Source organism: Cupressus sempervirens, chromosome 10 (genome assembly GCF_028749045.1).
Source record: "Cupressus sempervirens isolate cs-2001-9-10 chromosome 10, ASM2874904v1, whole genome shotgun sequence".
NCBI lineage: Eukaryota > Viridiplantae > Streptophyta > Pinopsida > Cupressales > Cupressaceae > Cupressus > Cupressus sempervirens.
The window spans coordinates 185,778,716-185,798,867 of NC_143127.1; positions in this window are offsets into that span (position 1 = coordinate 185,778,716).

Consider the following 20,152-nt stretch of genomic DNA (forward strand, 5'->3'; position numbering starts at 1 on the left):
AGAAGAGGCTAGCATAAGAGCCAAATTGACATGTATCTAGGGAATCTCTCACCCCTCATATGGAGATAATGCACAAGGAGCTAGGCAATGCAAAAAAATTGCTAAAGAAAGACCGCAATCTTTCTACTATAGATGACCTAGTACACCTTACTACCAAGCTTTCCATCCAACTCAAGTCACTAGATGTTGCATGTGAAAATTAGGATGCAACTCTTAAAATTATATTGGAGGTCCATAAATAATTCATGGACAAACACACTATACGTGTACAACCTATTTGACATAAGTGTCATAAAGGGGGAGAATATCCTATGGGGGAGACAAAAGTAGATAGATAAAAAGGGGGAGATAGCAAAAAGGATGAGAATATAATATGGGGAAGAATAAAGAAAGGATAATAGATTGAGAAATACAATGCAAAGATAGAAACAGAACATAGCAGAACAAAGCATGAAAGAGTATAAGCACATTGAAGTCAAAGAGTATTAGTTAGCAAAGACAAAGCTACTTAGAATGGCGAACAAACTTTGGATATAGAATAAACATATTAACTCAGAGGGAGTTATAAATTTTGAGGTATATAGGTTATTGAATTTTTTTGAAATGTTGAAGTTTTGTATACAAGTCGAGTCATGGATATGTTATACTTAAGAAGATTATATTGATTATGTATACTCAAGTGTTTTTGACACTCATGTCAAAGGGGGAGATTGTTGATCTCATATTGGTTTTGACAAGTGAGTTTCAACACACTTAAGACATTTACTTAGTTCATGCCAAACTAGTAATGCATGCCGAGTACAATGTGTAAATATTAGACCATGTCAAGTTGCAATGAATGTCAAGTCACTCATGTACCAAGTCACTCAAATGTTGAGCAGATAGACCATGTTGAGTGATTTAGGAGTCGAGTAAACAATGGATGTTGAGCAGTTTAGGTGTCGAGTTAGAATAGTAAGAACAATGTATGCCAAGCATTAGAGACTTCATATGGCAAGTGACATAGATTGGACATATTTGTTTGTTATGGCACAAACAACTATGTAAACCATTTTTTTTGCCAACCTAAAGATAGATTATGATCTTTTGAAGATAAGGAAAAATCTATATGTGGATTCCCTATGTAATTACATGTAGCAAATCAAAAAATGGGAATTTTTAAGTGGAAAAATGGATGAATCAAATTTTTTAACGATGTTGAGAGCATTGCAAAGGGTTGAATGATCAAATTGGAGGAGTGAACAAGACAATTTTTTAAGCATTCAAGGTGACTTAGTAGTAAGAGTGAATTATAGAATCTGTGAAGTAAAGAACATAGGATAGAGGATACAACATTGATACATTAGATTGGGAAGGATCAATAAGAGATTGGATAGAGCTGATTTGTTATCATGCAAGCAAGTGTCAACCACAAGATCTATGCTGAGACATTTTGATAGGTGATTTTAGTTAAATCTCTTAACAGAGTAGTCCTAATAGACTATATGAAATCATATAATAGGGTGCTTACTCAGTTATGAGTTGAAGTCCTCTAACAAGACACACTTCTAACAAGGTGTTGAAATCCTCTAGCGAGGTGGGACTTAACAATCTTTGTAAGCCTTTAACAAGGTAGGCCTTTCATAGGGCAGATCATGATTCATGGTCAAACCATTGTAACCTTAATTTGATACACTTTATTGGTGTAGTAGTGAAGATTTATGGGTGTCATCCCCACCCTAGTTTTAGCTTCTCATTTGGAGGGTTTTTGGGTAATCATATCTTGTGTTATGTGTGTCTGATTACTTACATGTTTTAGATGCATTTACTTTACATGCTATTTTGGTTTATATATTGAATGCATCTAATGAATGCTAAAAGTTTTATGGGTTCAAGTTCAAACTCCTAATTCACCCCCCTCCCCCAAAATTTTACTCCTTTCCCACTTGTAATTCCAACATATCTCTGTGGGAAGGTGTTTATTGGTTTAGTTTGAGCTTGACTTTTTTTCATGAATCATTTCATATTCTTTACTTAACAAGGCCAACCATGTGAAGGTGGAAGCTCATTTGACCTCTCCCCCACTATAATCACTCTATATTCCCTATTAATATCTAATTAAATATTTCATGCATTCATTCATTCATTTAAGAACTATAATATTGAATCATTATAATCACATAACATTCATTAACATGACATACAATTCATTAGTAAGAAACATTCATAGGAAAAATTCAATAACATGACATAAAATTCATTAATAAGAAATATTCATCAATAAGTCAAACACATTCATTAAGAAAATATTCGTGTATTATCAAACAAGTTTTTTTTAAATCATTTCTTCTTCTATTTTATATTTTATATTTGTCAAAGGTAAAGGCTAATAGGAACATCATTACTATCTTCAGCTTTCTCCTTCGGCTCGTGTGGTTCTCATCATATGACATGATGCTTCCTCTTCTTTTTTCAAGCACAAGGTTCATGTGCCACTGCAATAACAAATAAATGGGTTTAATTAAAAAAAATAAAATGTTATAAGTATTTTATTAATCAAAAGAGAATAACAAGGACTTTTCTTTACCTGGCAGTGCCACATCATCTACTATCACATTTTGTTTACCCCCAACCTCAACATTCTCAACACTAACATCACATTCGACTCTGTCATCATGACATTTTGCATACTCTACAATTTTTTTAAAAAGGTTACAAAAATTTCAATTTTAAGATGTTAAATTTTATTAACAATTATATAATTATTTTTCAATAGAAATTGAATTTATACCTCCATAACTATGATGCAGTTCAGGGCCCTTGTCATGTGTATGATTTGTACTAGGATTAGAAGGCTAGAGTGAAATGTCATGCAAATTGTTATCATAGTTAAAAATTAACATCAAATAGATTATTTCTTAAGTTCTCAATTTCAATTTTAATTATGATTAATTTGGTCTATTTACTTGTGTGTGAAACAATGTATTAGAATCTTCTCTTTGGCTATTGGATTTTATGTGGTGGCAGGAAACCACTACTTTATAGCCTTGCTTGAAGCCAACTTATCTATAATCTTCCATGGCCACTAGACTAAATTCTAAGCCCTCCATTTTTTGTATAATATTGTCAATATTGAATGTATTTCTTGTTTCTAATTTTATATTAAAAATTTGATACAAAATTTCATTTACCGCTACTTACAATTCACACATGAAGTTTAATATATCCATCAGAGCCATGCTAGTGTTGGCCAACCCTATCTTTTCTAGCTCATGAAGCCTTTAATGAATCCTACTGCCTAGGTATGTAAATTTTGAAATATGTTACAAATATATTAGATTATAAAAATATAAAGTATTGGAAATAATCTATTGTTGGAAATATTCTTAAAGGCTAAGTTACTGAGAGGGAAGGGGTGAATTAGTAACTTCTAAAACTTTTTAAAACTTTAATCCATTTAATCCTTTAAATAAAAATTCTAATCTAACGACATGCATGAGAAAATGAAAACATGAAAGCATACATAATACTTTGACACAAACATTTGGTGACCCAGAAACCATCCAAATAGAAAGTAAAACTAGGGTGGGGATGATATCCACAAGCTATAGTATTGCAGTATAAAGGTAGCCTGTTAAAGGTTACATTGATCACTTCTAATGATCTACCTTATTAGGAGAAATAAGGATTGCTAGGTCCACCTTGTTAGAGGATTTACAAACATATAATGAAGTATAAACTTGGTAAAGAGATTTGCATAAGAATTTTAGGTCTACCTTGTTAAAAGACTTGATTGATCCACTTGTTAAGATGAAGCAATAGCTGATCTCTAATCTATAACTTGGCTTGCTAAATGAGATTCCCTTGAGTGTACAAATCACCTTGCTGTGACTGATGAATCATTGTTGCTCCTTATACTATTGTAGCCTTTGTAATTCACACTTTTTCTCTTCTCATTACTTTCTTATTGATTACATACATCTTCAATAGATACATTGGATGTGATACAATACATTACATATATACCAATATAATTATACAATTACAAATTTATCCACAATACAAGTTTGCACAAATATTACAAAGTCGGCTCAAATGTAGACACTCAGGTTCTAAAGACTAACTCAATGAGGTTCTAATACTCAGCATCCACTATCACTTCTTGGCATCATCATGCACTCAGTAGATGTAGAAGCTTGGTCCATACTAATCACTTCCAAGTAGTCTTGAGCTTGGTCTGCACTGGTCACTCAATGAATATTGTGAAACTTGTCATATAAACTAAATCACTTGATTACCACTACATAGCTTGACAAATATTATCACCTCAAGCATAGTATAAATTGAGTCACTTACTGCACTAACATCACATCAACTGTGAACTCAATAAGCACTGCACAACTTGGTTTGCACTGGTAAACTTGACATACAATAAGATGCTTAGTTTACACTACTGATCTTCACAATAACTGTAATAATTTGGTATACACTGGAATTTTTCCAAAGGACTTAGTACAAACTATAGAACTTGGTGACAACTAAAAATGCTTGGTTAACACTATTAATAGTATAATAAGCTCAATAGATACTTACAATCTAAATAAGTGTATGTCACTAATAACAAACTCGACTGATATGTAAATAATCTCCCACTTTGGCATTAGTGACAAAAAAAATTATTAGCCAAAAATAAATTCAAAAAGTTCTTGAATATCCTTATCCATCACCTTGTGATTCTAGCTTGAAAGAGTATACTATTTTTGAGATTTTTCAAATTTGGTTTTCTAAGATATATTTCTATACATGGTAAGGCTGCTATATAGTATACTATACACTTGCTATACATTCTTCTTTGAATCATTATTTACGTTTATCTCACATCAATCTCCCCCATTTCCTTTACAACTAATGTATCAATTCATGCATCTTTCTCCCACATAACTCATCATTCCCATATCTTAATCTTCTCCCCCTTTTTAACAATAATGTGAAAGATTTATTCTATATATTTACATAGTAATGCCAAAATGAGATGAAAATTCCAAATGTACCTTGAGTATAATAGCCAAATTTTTGTTCCAATTGTCCTTAAAGACCTTACATGTGTGTAGTAAAATTTGAACTTTTGCTAAGAAATCAATCATGCGGTTTACTATGGAGAAATTGTTGTCATGGATGAGAGTTTTGGAATGTGCAATATGCTTTTATATTACATCCATGTTAGGGGGAATCATATTTTTGGATATCTACCAATTTAGATCTGATTTTGGCCTCTTCTCTAAGAAATTCTACCTCCATATCTATTAAAAATCTAATCTTATTGAAATATGCAGAATTTGAACTAGGATCAAGTTGTAACTACTGAACACTTGCCTTGAGATCTTCATCAATCTTGGAAAATTTTTCCTTTATTTCTTTAGTTAAATTTGAGACATCACATAACTTACCAAAAAGTGATGATACATTGGTACAAGAGGTTTCCAGAGAGCCCAAAATGGTAGAGAGTTCTACTTGATAGATGGCAATCTATTGAGCAATGTGCGATACCATTTTATTCTCAAATTTCTTCTCTACCTTCTATAGTAACTTGTCATGTCCATCTACATCTTCATCGAACTTCTTGACTACCTCTACTAGCTGAAAAAAACTAGATGAGATTAATTAACCTCTATGCCTATAGCCTCTGCTGAAATATTCTTGGCATCCTCAATGATTTTAAATACTTTGTCTTTGTCCTATCTTAGCCTCTGCTACTTGGCTTTCTTTTGGAGAAGTTCACCAAATACCTAGATTTGATCTGGATTGTGTTTGGATATGTCCTAATTTGGGATTACTATATCCTCACCAAGGTCTATTTCCTCCTCCTTTTCTTTTTTTAACCCAAAAATTTTCTACTTAGTTGAGACTTGGTCTTAATTGCCCGTACACTTATTTCTTGCTTACTAGGAATGGAAACAATGGTAGATATAGTACGAATTGTTGCAAAAATTGATACTGCACATATTGTAGAAATACTAGTAGAAATACTTGTAGTAGCCAAAATTGGCGTATGCAAAATTGATGTGTCCAAAACTATTGTATCCAACAGGGTAGAAGAGGGAAGAGTCCATAGCTTAGTAGATAAAGTACTAGTCAATTTAGTCAATGATGTGTTGAGTTGGATTGGTGCATAGATTGATTGGATGTTAGTGTTATCATTGGTAGTCATAGTCAATCCTACTGAGGTTGTCTCTATTCTTGATATTGTCACTATTTTTCTTGGAGGGTGAGGATGTGAGGCTATAACTACTACAGCTATCTTAACTAGGTTAGTTTCCCCATCATGCTACATTCCTTCCTTCATAGCTTCTTGATTCTATTCCTCTTCATTATCAATGTTATCAAAATGTGTTGTCTCTTCATCATTTACCTCTTCATCTTTATCTTCTTTATCATCATCATCATCTTTCACATTAATAGAAAAATCACTCAGTTTGTGAAGAAGATATATATTCTTCTAAGTATTTGTTGCATTCCTTAAAACATGATCAATATCTTTTATCAAAACCAGAGAAGTGTTGAATTTTAGAGTTAATTTCTCCTCATTTTTCTTTAGAGATTCTTTCATCTCCTTGTCTAGAAAGCTTGGAATAAGCTACCTCAGGGTTTTCCCATAGAGGCCTTTTACAAATTGCATGGAAAATTCTCATCTTGCCTTAATCTTATCCATGAAATATTAGGAATCTAAGAAGTAATCTAGTTAAGTGAGTATTTCCACCTACCCATTTTGTCTAGTACTAGATCTTCAATTCTCTTTTGTTCTTCCTCGGTCTTGATTTCATACTTTGCTTTAAAATTTGTTATACTAACCCCTTCCTATGGTTCTTTCAATCTATCTTGGAATGTGGGCAGAGATTTTATAAATATTATATCTCCTCCTTCTTTATTAGCTTTCTTCATTGAGGATATCCTAGTAAACACAACAATGGATAGCTTGGCAGGCTTGGTAATGATTACTTTTCCCTTTTTCTTCTATGGTTCCTCTTCCTCTAATTCTTCTTCATCCTCACCTTTTCCCTTGGTCAATAAAAGAGTAGACCTAGTTTTAAACTTGGCAATTCTTTTCTTGCCTTTGTTTACAGCTTGAGGGAGCTTGATTTCCAATTCTATCCTGGCTTTTGCTTCATTATATGTACCAAAATATGCAGCCTTGGGATCAAATGGTTCATTTACAAGTGCCTCAATTATATCATTAGTTCCATCTATATTGATCTAATATCCAAGAGGTTTCACCCATGCAATTCTAGGCCTGACTATTTGAATGTATACCTTATCACTCTCTACCATGAAACACACACCATCTTTAGAATCTTGAATCTATTATTCATTTTCTCTTTAAATGCATCAAAAAAGTTATCCATGAAACTATTATGATTCTCTCCCATCTAGTAATGTACTAATTAATTTGGTAGAGTACTGGTATATCTTTTCTCCATAAAACTAAACCTTTTGAAGGGAAGAATTTTTGAACATAAAAGAATAATGTAAATAGAAATCCAAACTTAAATGGGTTGTTCTTTGACATTCTAATTTTCTCCATGTTCTTGTTGAATTGGATCAACAGTAGCTTGGCAAGGTCAAGAGATAGATTGTTCATCATTACCTTTTATGTAAGGTCAACTACTTCGCATAACACATTGTTTGACTTGCTTAAACTATAGATCTTATGTGCAATGATCTGAATACCAAATTGTAATTCCATGTTTGTGGCATTTCTTATCTTCATGCCTCTACCATCCTATTCTACTAGTGTTTTCTTTTTTAGTTTAGCTTGACCTAGGGTTTTGGTCAATTTAGCTTTCACCAACATTGGGAGACTGGTGATTCTATGAATCATCTTCTTCATGATCAATATTGGTTGCTCCAACCATAACTATCCATTATGCACTCGAATGAGAATAAACCCAATCCATTTTACTTTAAATTCATAGGGCATGTGAGGAATATGGGTTAATCCTTTTTTCTCTAGGTGTTGATGTTTGGGTTTCAAGATGTCATTTACACACAACTTTTGTAGGGCATCATCCATTTCCAAAGTACCAATATCTTGAATCGTGCATTTAAAATGAGAAAGAATGTCATTAATCAAAAATACCTTTGGAGGGATTTGTGACTATGCTCCACTCAAATCTAGGGTTTTAGCGATTACAGGAGTGAGCTTGAAGTCTGGTGCCTTCCATTCTACACCATGAACAAGCATGTCAAAACCTCACTTTACCTTGTTGCTACTGGATGCCATCTTCAAATAGTAGGGTTTGAGAGAATTTAAAATCTTTTAGTAACAATTTTCTCAAATCACTTGGATATTCTTGAAGATCGCTCTTCACAATTCGCTCTCAAAAATTCATGGTAAAAATGACTTTGATTTCATTCCTTTTATCAAATTTTACCATAAATTCTTGGTACAAGTGGTACATAAAATTGAAAAACTATCATCCACTTCCTTTCATTGATTACTCAATAGTGCCTTCCATCATTTGATAACCACATAAAATTTAGTTACTCCTGACCTCATTTGATAGAGTTTGTGACTCAACCTCACTCGGTAAGGAAAGTTACTCAAAGGTAACTAGTACCCTTTTACTCGATGATCCCTTTTTATATTGAATATAGATACGGATCTTTTGTCCTTTCAACTAGAACTAATTTTGATGTCTTCTTTGGTAGCCTAGTCCCAATTCTCCTTTGAGAAATCAAGTAGAAATTGTGGAGCCATCGAATTCTTGAGTGACTTGTTCATCATTGTTTGGACTTACATTCTCGGTAGACTATGGAACCCAATATTGTCTAATCTTTTTTTAGATGTTATTAGCCTTTGCCTTCTTTTCATCTTCAATCCTTCTAGTATTCATGTAGTTATTGGAAGGATGACCAAGTTCAATACAAATGAAACATCTTTTAGTAGTATCTCTTTTCCTCAAATTATGTTTTACACAATTCATTCCAATGTGTCCAAATTCTCCACATTAATGACATCTACACTAGGTGTTGTAGTTTGAAGAAAATATAGCTTTCTCAATTTGTCCTACTAGATTTAATATCCTAGTTTTGCATTCTGCTGATTTGTACCAATGCTTCTTACATTTGTGACATTTGCCTTCAAATTTTGGTTTCTCTTTGCATTCATTAGCCTTATGACCATGTTGATTGCAATTGTAGAATTTTTCATTGAATTTTCTTTACCATTGCTCCAACATTTGTTTGAAATATGACCTACCTTAGCATACTGATTTCTAGTAGGTCTTTCATTCTTTTGAGCTCCTTGCTTGGATGATTCTCCTCCTTCTATATATCCAATTCCTACTTTTCCCTTTTTTCTATAGAGATTTTCTTCATTCAATTGATTCAAGTCTGCTTGGGATTTCATTATTCTTTCATTCTTTTTCCTTTCAAAGTTTACATCATTCTGCAATCTTTCATTCTTTGATATTAGGTTCATGATTTCTTCATTTGCATTTATGAGCTAATCAATGAAGTATGCTTACTAAAGGGATAGGTGTTGGATATCATTGTTCTCTCCTTCTATCTCTTCTCTTATCTTTTTTTGCTCTTCCATAACTTCACATAATCTTACTAACTAAATTTGTTTCTCTCTTCTTAGTTTTCTTACTTCTTCTTGTAGTGAAGCATTCTTTTCTAGAAGTTCTTTGATTTCTTCATTGGTTTCATCTAGATTGCTTGAATAAAGGTCTTCAATTCTTTCTTGAACGTAGAGATGATCATTCATTTGAATTACAAGATCTTTTCTTCTTTTCAAAGATTGAGAGAGTTGCCCCTTTACTTTCTTGAGTTGGGAAATAGCCATTTCCAAGTGTAGCTTCTCATTGTCAATAACCTTGTCAAGTCTAAATATCTCCATGGTCTTTGATATTTTCTAAAGCTATTAAAATTTTCTCTGAGAACCATAAAGCTTTGATACCAATTGTTGGAAATAATCTATTGTTGGAAATATTCTTAAATGTTAAGTTACTAAGTGGGGAGGGGAAAATTAGTAATTTCGAAAACTTTTAAAACTTTAATCCAATTAATCCTTTATATGAAAATTCTTATCTAACTACATGCATGAGAAACTGAAAACATGAAGGCATACATAACACTTTGACACAAGGATTTGGTGACACAAAAACCTTCCAAATAGAAATTAAAATTAGGCTGGAGATGATACCCACAAGCTTTAGTACTACAGTATAAAGTTAGCTTATTAAAGCTTACATTGATTACTTCTAATGATCTTCCCTGTTAGGAGCAATAAGGATTTCTATGACCACCTTGTTAAATGATTTACAAATGTACAATGAAGTATGCACTTGGTAAAGAGGTTTGCATACGACTATCAGGTCTACCTTGTTAAAGGATTTAATTGATCCACCTATTAGGATGAAGCAATAGCTAATCTCTAATCTGCAACTTGGTTTGTTAAATGAGATTCCTTTGAGTGTACAAATCACCCTACTATGATAGATGAATCGTTGTTGCTCCTTATACTATTGTAGCCTTTGTAATTCATACTTTTGCTCTTCACATTACTTTCTTGTTGATTCCATACATCTTCAATAGTTACATTGGATGTGATACAACACATTACATATATACCAATCTTAAACTCAGCCACAATAGAAGTTTACACAAATATTATAAAGTCAGCTCAAATGTAGACACTCAAGATCTACAAATTGACTCGGTGGGGTTCTAATACTTGACATCCACTATCACTGCTTGGCATTATCATGCACTCAATAGACATAGAAGCTTAGTCCATATTGACCACTACCAAGTAGTCACTTGGTTACCATTGAATAGCTCTATAAATACTATCACCTTGAGCTCAGTATAAACTGAGTCACTTGGTTAACACTGAGTAGCTTAGTCAACATTGGACTAACATCACATCAAGTATGAACTCAGTAACCATTGCACAACTTGGTTTGCACTAGTAAATGTAGCATACACTAAGATGCTCAATTTACACTATTGATCTTTGCATTAACTGTAACTCCTCGATATACACTGGAATTTGTCCAAAGGATTCGATAGCAATTGTAGAACTTGGTGACAACTAAAAATTCTTGGTTAACACTATTAAATGTACAATAAGCTCAATATATACTTACAATCTAAATAAGTGTATGTCAGTAATAAAAAACTTAACTAATATGTAAACAATCTCCCCCTTTGCCATTAGTGACAAAAATACTTATTAGCCAAAACTAAATTCAAAAAGTTCCTAAATATCTTTATCCATCACCTTGTGATTCTAGCTCAGTAAAGTATACTATTTTTGAGAGTTTTCAAAATTGGTTTTGTAAGATATATTTCTATACATGGTAAGGCTCCTATATAGTATATTGTACATCTCTAAGATACAGTTGCTATAAATTCTTCTTTGAATCATTATTTACATTTATCTCACATTTATCTCCCCCATTTCCTTTATAGCTTATGTATTAATTCTTACATCTTTCTCCGCCATAACTCATCATTCCCATATCTTAATCTTCCCCCCCCCCCCCCCCGCCTTTTTGACAATAATGCCAAAGATTTATTCTATATATTTACATATTAATGCCAAAATGAGACAAAAAGTTTGAATGTGCCTTGAGTATGATAGCCAACTATCCTGCAAGACCTTACATGTGTGTAGTTTAATCTACACTTCTATTGACAACGTAATCATGTGTTCTGCTATGGAGAAGTTGTTGTCATGGTTGAGAGTTTTGGAATGTGCAATATGCGTTTATAGTACATCCATGTTAGGGAGAATCATATTTTGGATATCTAAAAATGTAGATCTGATTCTAGCCTCTTCTCTAAGCAATTTTCCCTCCATATATGTTAAAAATCTAATCTTATTAAAATGTGCAACACTTGAACTGGGGTGAAGTTGCAACTACTGAGCACTCGCCTTGAGATCTTCATCAATCTTGGAATTTTTGTCCTTTATTTCTTTATTTAAATTTGAAACATCATATAACTTACCAAAAAGTGATGATACATTCATACAAGATATTTCTAGAGAGCCCAAAATGGTAGAGAGTTCTACTGGGTATATGACAATCTATTGAGCAATGTGCTCTAACATTTTATTCTCAAATTTCTTCTCTCCCTTCTACTATAACTTTTCCTATCCATCTACATGTTCATTGAACTTCTTGACTACATCTACTAGCTAAAAAAAACTAGATAAGATGAATCAACCTCTATGCCTATAGCCTCTCTACCAAAATATTCTTTTCATCCTCAATGATTTTGAATTCTTTGTCTCTTTTGTCTTTTGGTCTCTGTTGCCTAGATTTCTTCTGGAGATGTTCACCAAATGTCTGCATTTGATCTACATTGAGTTTGGATATGCTCCAATTTGGGATAACTATATCCTCATAAAGGTCTATTTTATCCTTTTCTTTTTCTTTACCCAAAAATTCAATGCTCAGTTGAGACTTGGTCTCAACTGCCCTTACACTTATTTCTTGCTTACTAGGAATGGAAACAATAGTAGACATAATAGGACTTGCCACAAAAATTGATATTTCACATATTGTAAAAGTACTAGTAAAAATACTTGTAGTAGCTAAAATTGACGTATCCAAAACTGATATGTCCAAAACTATTGTATTCAACATGATAGAAGAGGGAAGAGCCTACAACTTGATAGATGAAGTAGAGATCACTTTAGTCAATGATGTGTTGAGCTAGACTAGTACAAAGATTGATTGGATGTTACGATTGTCATTGGTTGTCACAATCAATACTACCGACGTTGTCTTTGTGCTTGACGTTGTCACTATTTCTCTTGGAGAGTGAGGAAGTGAGGCTATAACTACTGCAACTATCTTAGTTGGGTCAATTTCCTCATCATCCTGTGTTCCTTACTTGGTAGCCTCTTGTTCATGTTCCTCTTCATTATCAATTTTATCAAAATGTTTTTTTTCTCCATCATTTACCTCTTCTTCTTTCTCTTCTTTATCATCATCATCATCATCTTTCACATTAATACAAAAATCACTCAGTTTGTGAAGAAGATACATGTTCTTCCAAGTATTTGTTGTGTTCCTTACAACACACTCAATATCTTTTATCAAAACTAGACAAATGTTGAATTTCAAAGTTAATTTCACCTCATTTTTCTTTAGAGATTCCTTAATCTTCTTGTCTATTAGGCTTGGAATAAGCTGCCTTAGGGTTTGCCCATAGATTTCTTTTAAAATTTGCATCACAAATTCCCATCTTGGCTTAATCCTATCCATCAAAATATTAGGAACCTAAGAAGTAATCTGGTTAGGTGAGTATTTCCACTTACCCATTTTATGTAGTGCCACATCTTCAATTCACTTTTGTTCTTCCTCAATCTTGATTTCATAATCTAATGCTTTAAAATTTGGTATACTAGCCTTGTCTTGTGGTTTTTTTAGTTTATCTTGGAAAGTGGGTGGAGATTTTCTAAATATTATATCTCATCCTTCCTTATTAGCTTTCTTCTTTGACAATCTCCTGGTAAACACAGTTGTGGATGGCTTGGCAGGATTGGCAATGATTCTCTTTCCCTTCTTCAGTGGTTCCTCTTCCTCTAATTCTTCCTCATCCTTTGATTCTTCATCCTCACCTTTTCCCTTGGTAAATAAAAGAGTAGAACTAGTTTTTAACTTGGCAATTCTTTTCTTGCCTTTTTTAACAGCCTAAGGGAGCTTGATTTCAAATTCTATCCTAGCTTTGGCTTCATTATATGTACCAAAATATGTCACCTTGGGATCAAATGGTTCATTTACAAGTGCTTCACTTATATAAATAGTTTCATCTATATTAACCTCATATCCAAGAGGTTTCACCCATGCAATTCTAGGCCTGATTGTCTAAATGTATACCTTATCACTGTCTACCATGAAACACACATCATCCTTGTAATCTTCAACTAGTTTCTTTGGAATCCTAAATCTATTATTAATTTTCTCTTTAAATGCATCAAAAATATCTATCCATGATACTATTGTAATTCTCTCCCATCTCAATAATGTACTCATTAATCTGGTAGAGTACTGATACATCTTGTCTCCATACAACTGAACCTTTTGAAGGGAGCAATTTTTGAACATAAAAGAATAAACATGTCAACAGAGAGCCAAACTTACATGGGTTGTTGTTTGAAATTTTGATGCTCTCCATTTTCTTATTGAATTGAATCAACAATAGCTCAGCAAGGTCAAGAGAAAGATTGTTCTTCACTACCTTGTATACAAGGTCAACTACTTCACACAAACACTATTCAACCTGCTTGAACTACAGATCTTATGTGCAATGATTTGAATACTAAATTATAATTCAATGTCTATGATATTGCATATCTTCATGCCTCCACCATCCCATTCTAAAAGTGTTTTCTTTTCTAGTTCAACCCAACCTAGGATTTTGGTCAATTTAGCTTTGGCCAACATGGGAAGACCAGTGATTCTATGAATTATCTATTTCATGATCAATATTGGTTGCTCCAATCATAACTGTCCATTATGCACCTGACTAAGAATAAACCTAATCCATTTTACTTTAAATTCATGGGGCATGTGAGGAATATGGATTAATCCTTTTGTCTCTATTTGTTGATGTTTGGGTTTCAAGATGCCATTTGCACACAACTTTTCTAGGGCTTCATCCATTTCCAAAGTACCAATATCTTGAATCATGCATTTAAAATGAGAATGAATGTCATCAATCAATAGTACCTTTGGAGAGATTTGTGACTGCACTCCTCTAAGATATAGGGTTTTAGTGATTGCAAAGTGAGCTTGAAGTTCAATGCCTTCCATTCTACAGCATAAACAAGCATGCTAGAACATCACTTTACCTTATTACTATTGGATGCCATCTTCGTTCAGTAGGGTTTGAGAAAATTCAAAATCTTTTGGTAACAATTCGCTCAAATCACTTAGATGCTCTTGAAGATCGCTTTGCATAATTTGCTCTCAAAAGTTCATGGTAGAAATGACTTTGATTTCATTTTTTTTTATCAAATTTCACCATAAATTCCTAGTGCAAGTGGTTGACCAAATTGACAGACTGTCATCCGTTTACTTTCATTGATTACTTAGTAGTGTCTTCCATCATTCGATAACCACATAAAATTTAGTTACTCCTGACCTTGCTTGGTATATTCTATGACTCGACCTCACTCGGTAAGGAAAGTAACTCGATAGTAATAGGTACCCTTTTACTGAGTGATCCCTTTTTATCTTGAATACAGATATGGATCTTTTGTCCTTTCAACTAGAACTAATTTGGATGTCTTACTTGGTAGCCTAGTCCCAGTTCTCCTTTGAGAAATCAAGTAGAAATTGTCAAGCCACCCAATTCTTGAGTGACTTGTTCATCATTGTTTGGACTTGCATTCTTGGTAGACTTTGGAACCCATTGTTGTCTCATCTATTTTCAGATGTTATCAGCCTTTGCCTTCTTTTCATCTTCAATCCTTCTAGTATTCATGTAGTTATTGGAAAGATGACCAAGTTTAGTACAAATAAAACATCCTTTAGTAGTATCTCTTTTCCTCAAATGATGCTTTACACAATTCATTCCAATGTGTCCAAATTATCCGTAGTAATGACATTTGTACCAAGTGTTGTAGTCCCAACCAAATATAGCTTTCACAATTTATTTCTTTGGATTTAATATCATGATTTTGCATTTTGATGGTTTTTGCTCATGCTTCTTACATTTGTGACATTTTCCTTCAAATCTTGGTTTCTCTTTGCATTCATTAGCCTTACAACCATGTTGATTGCAACTGTAGCATTTTCCATTGAATTTTGCTTTACCATTGCTCCAACATTTTTTTGAAGTATGACCTATTGTAGAGAGCCAAAAATTGGCAAAGACCTAAACCATGGAATTTCAATCTATCAGTGCAAATTAAAGATAAAATCAAAAGAAACACTATAGACTTTCAAATCAAAAATCGCATCAAATCATTAATTATCTATGAAATTGACAAGACCTAAGTCAACTTCAAAAGAGGAGAAGAAAAATTCAAATTCATAAAATGAAATTTGAAAAAGGAGGAGGAAAAAGACAAATTGCTGAGAATAAATTAGAAATTTATTAAAACAAAAAAACATTTATGCTCACAAAATTGAAAATCTTCCTTTTTCATTTTAAAAGAATTAGAAATATCCTCAAAATCGAGCTTGTTGGACTCTTCCTCCTGGTCTCTTATGAGATATTTTTAGTTTCACTTTCACCCATTAGTCAAAGCTAAAAATCTTGATTCTTACGCCAACCCCTTCTGAAATTTTATAAATACGAGGGAAATCCAAGAGGCAAATGACCCAAGTTTTAGGCATCCACACTATAGGCACATTCTGAGTCATTTTAGCATTATCATTCTTTTCAATTCATAGTATTTTACCATTATTTTTGTGTTATCTAGCATCATTTATTGCATGTCCATTTTGATAGCATGTAAGCTGCATTTTTAGTCCTAGATCTTGCATGTATCCTTGTAGATCTACATCTTTAGCACACTCCCATTCTAGAACTATCACTAAGATGTTGCTCTAAGAGCTATTTTAGCAATTGTAGTTAGGGAAACATGAGATGCTTGTAGAGATGACATTTTGATGATGATATCTTGGGTTTAGTCTAGTTTGTCGTCATTCCATCTACATTCTACATTAAAGTTTCATGAATACACATTCACACCATGTACAAATTGGCATCCACCATGGGGCTTGAACTAAAAGCCTCTCTTTTGTCAAATTTTTTAGTCTAATCTTTCATTTCTAGTATAGATCTATGTTTCTTGTTATTCTCTTGTGCAGATTTGATTGAATACAAGTTGTGCAATGTTTGGGAGGCCTCATATTAGTGAGAAAAATGTCCCAAAGTCTTCCATGAACACACAAGGGTTAGATCTGAATCTTTTGACACTTTTGAGCTCTATTTTAACGCTTCTGAGAGATATTAGAATGCTTCTAAACTTTGTTTTAGCACATTTAATCTTTCTAAAGAATATTTAAATTGTTTTGTAATGCATTTACATCTTTCTACAACACTTATGAAGTTTTCTGTAATGCATTTACATTTTGCTATAATCCATCTGATGATTTCTGAAGTGCATATAAAGTGTCTTAGAATGCATCTGATTTTATTATAGCACATTTTCCAGATTAAATAGTGCATACAAGGCTTTCTATAATGCATATGAGTATTTTTGTAGTGCATCTATTAAAATTTATAGTTTCCTGAATCTAACTTCTAGATTTGAATATTGTTTTCTTATGAATCCCTTCCAAGTTAACAAAAGGCTCTTAGATTGCAAAGAACATGCAACATGAATGGAGACCCTCCTAAAAGTACCTAGCCTTTGCTAGCTTTGAATTAACTAAGTGGACCCTAGCTCTTGTCAATATAAAGTACGACACTTCAAAGTTCCAAACATAGCTTAATAGAAGCATTCAATCTCAGTGATCCAAAACAAAAGTAGGCCTATGTTCTCAACTCCTTCAAGTTAATCATAATGCCCAATCTTTTGTAAAGATTAGTTATAACTGAACAAGTAAAGAATCCACACATAGCATAACTAGGAGCCCCTATATTTTTAATAGTATAAGGGCTGGTGATTAAACCTTTCTGTCTATTGTGTTTGGAGAGCCAAAATAGTAGGGATATGCTCTCACTCTTCTCAAGTGATCAGATTCCTAAACCTATTTGTAAATTTCATTTCCTACTTTTCACTAGGTAGGATTATCTAGCCACAGAAGGACTACCTCCCAAGTTGCCTTAGCAAGGCCGGTTAGAGGGATTGCCTCCTAATCTTGTATTTCCAATCGAATTCAAGCCACCAGTGTTCAGAATATAGACTTCCTCAAGTAGTCCCATAAGGGATTGCACCAAACCTCCTTAGCATTGGTGGGAAACTCTCTATCACAAGAGAGGTAAATCCAAACATAGTTGGTTAAACACTAAGACCCACTAGTTACTAGCTTTAAATGACCTAGGAAGCCATTTTATTCCATTTTCTAGGTGTGTGTGGTTTTACATTTTGTTTTTCTTTCACTGCTATTGTGCCTAGAAGTGCTTTAAAACTTAATAACAAATGCCAGTGTGCATCACAACCCTTCCAGAAAGACAAACTTCAAACTTGTATAAAGAAAAGTCCAAGATAAAGACATTGCTGAACAACCCAAAAAATTGTGCTTATACTGCATAAAACAACACTTTTGAACCTTCCTATAATGCTTATGATCTCTATTGTAACACATATTCCCATCAAAAAACACATCTGAGCCTTTAAAAAGCACATTTTCCCAGTGAAACATTGCATCTGAATCATGATACAATGCTTAGGACAATTCAAATAGTGCATTTGAGCATTTAAATAGTGCATATGATCAATTAAATAGTGCATTTGACCATTCATGTGATGCATCTGAGAAAAAACATAAAACAGAGGCCATCTGGATGTGTGATACTTGCAAACAAATTACAAATTTGGATACTCTTTTCCTTGCTAGTATTTTAAAAAGTCTAAGAAATTCCATACCTGACCAAAAACACCTTTCAAAATAAGTAGAGCTACAAACATCATTATCAACCCAACAGTTATCATTGATTCATTTCTCACATCATGCAAGAAACATTCAGGGACACACATCTATCCCTTACCTAACTTTACAAAAGTGAAACTTGTCCTATCAACATTGGCAAACACCTTGTCCAATCTAGCTTGTTACTATAGAAAAATTATGGTCAATAGAAACCCTTGCATTCCAAAAATTCTTGAGAACTAAAGGAATCTAATTCACATTTTCATGCCACTACATAAGACTAGTATAGTGACAAAACCAAAATGATTGCCTATTTGAGTGAGTGCTAGAATAGCTAGGAGAACCATTAAATGTACAAAACCTCTAAATCTCCTTGAACCCACTATAGAAATAGATTGCTCATGGAACACAATTATTTATGAGTCACTCTTGTTCAATCAAAATTTGGAATCCTTAGTCACCATGGGTTCATCTAACATATGGGATGATAGGAGTATCAAAACTAAAATTGAAGATTTTCAACAAAATCTCAAACTTGTCAATATCATGGAAAAGATACTCGAGAAATACAAGGAGCATTATATACTAGCATTAGCACAACAAGGTACAAAATTACCATCCAATTTTGATGTGACCAACTTGAAACGAGATGAAGAAGAGTCACCCCTAGATGTTGTCATGCAAAAGTTACAAGACTTGCAAATGGAAATGGAAAGAATGAAGACAAGAAAAACACAACTCATAGAATTTGGCCTCGAGAAGGTGTGTCCCCTCCCTTTTGATTAGAACATTACCTTCATGCCTTTCCCACAAAATGTACAAATAGAAAAATATGATGAATACTTTCGCACATCAGATGTACTAGAACACCTTAAACAATTATATACCCTGAGTATGGAATTTGTCCATGACACAACATACTTAATGTGATTGTTCCCTAGAAGCTTTCGTAGGCAAGCCATGGAGTGGTTATCCAAGCTACCCCCCAATATCAAAACATTTGACTAATTGGCTTCTGTGTTCATCTCTTAATATTCCTACAATATCAAAAGGGAAGTTACAATGATCAACTTATTCAACACAAAAAAACTTCTTGGTGAGTCATTCAAAACTTTCTTACGATGATGGAGACACATGTTTGCTAAGTATCATAGAGACATACCTGATAAAGAGAAGACTAACATTTTCATTAATAGTCTCTCCAAACTGATGAATTAATGGCTCCACCTCCAAGGGCATAAAGATTTCAAAACTACCTTAAAGAATGTTTTTAAGGTAGAAGAGACCTTACTAAATAATGACATCATTCAACTATCAAAAGATGGTAATGTCTTTTCAAATAACTCCATGCAGACTCATCATTCCTTCAATTGGGCCATCGATAAAAAAAAGACATGGTGGTGAAACAACAACAAGAACACTGTTAATGATGGGATGGTCGAAGCTAACCATGTCAAACCTCAAACCCAATCCCATCTAAACAAATCATATGTTGTTGTCAACAACACCAACCTAGATGCGCCCCAACACAACAATGCTTGCTCATTCTATGGATGCAATGCAGAAACCCCCTTGATGATAAATCAACAAGTTGCATACAATCAAGC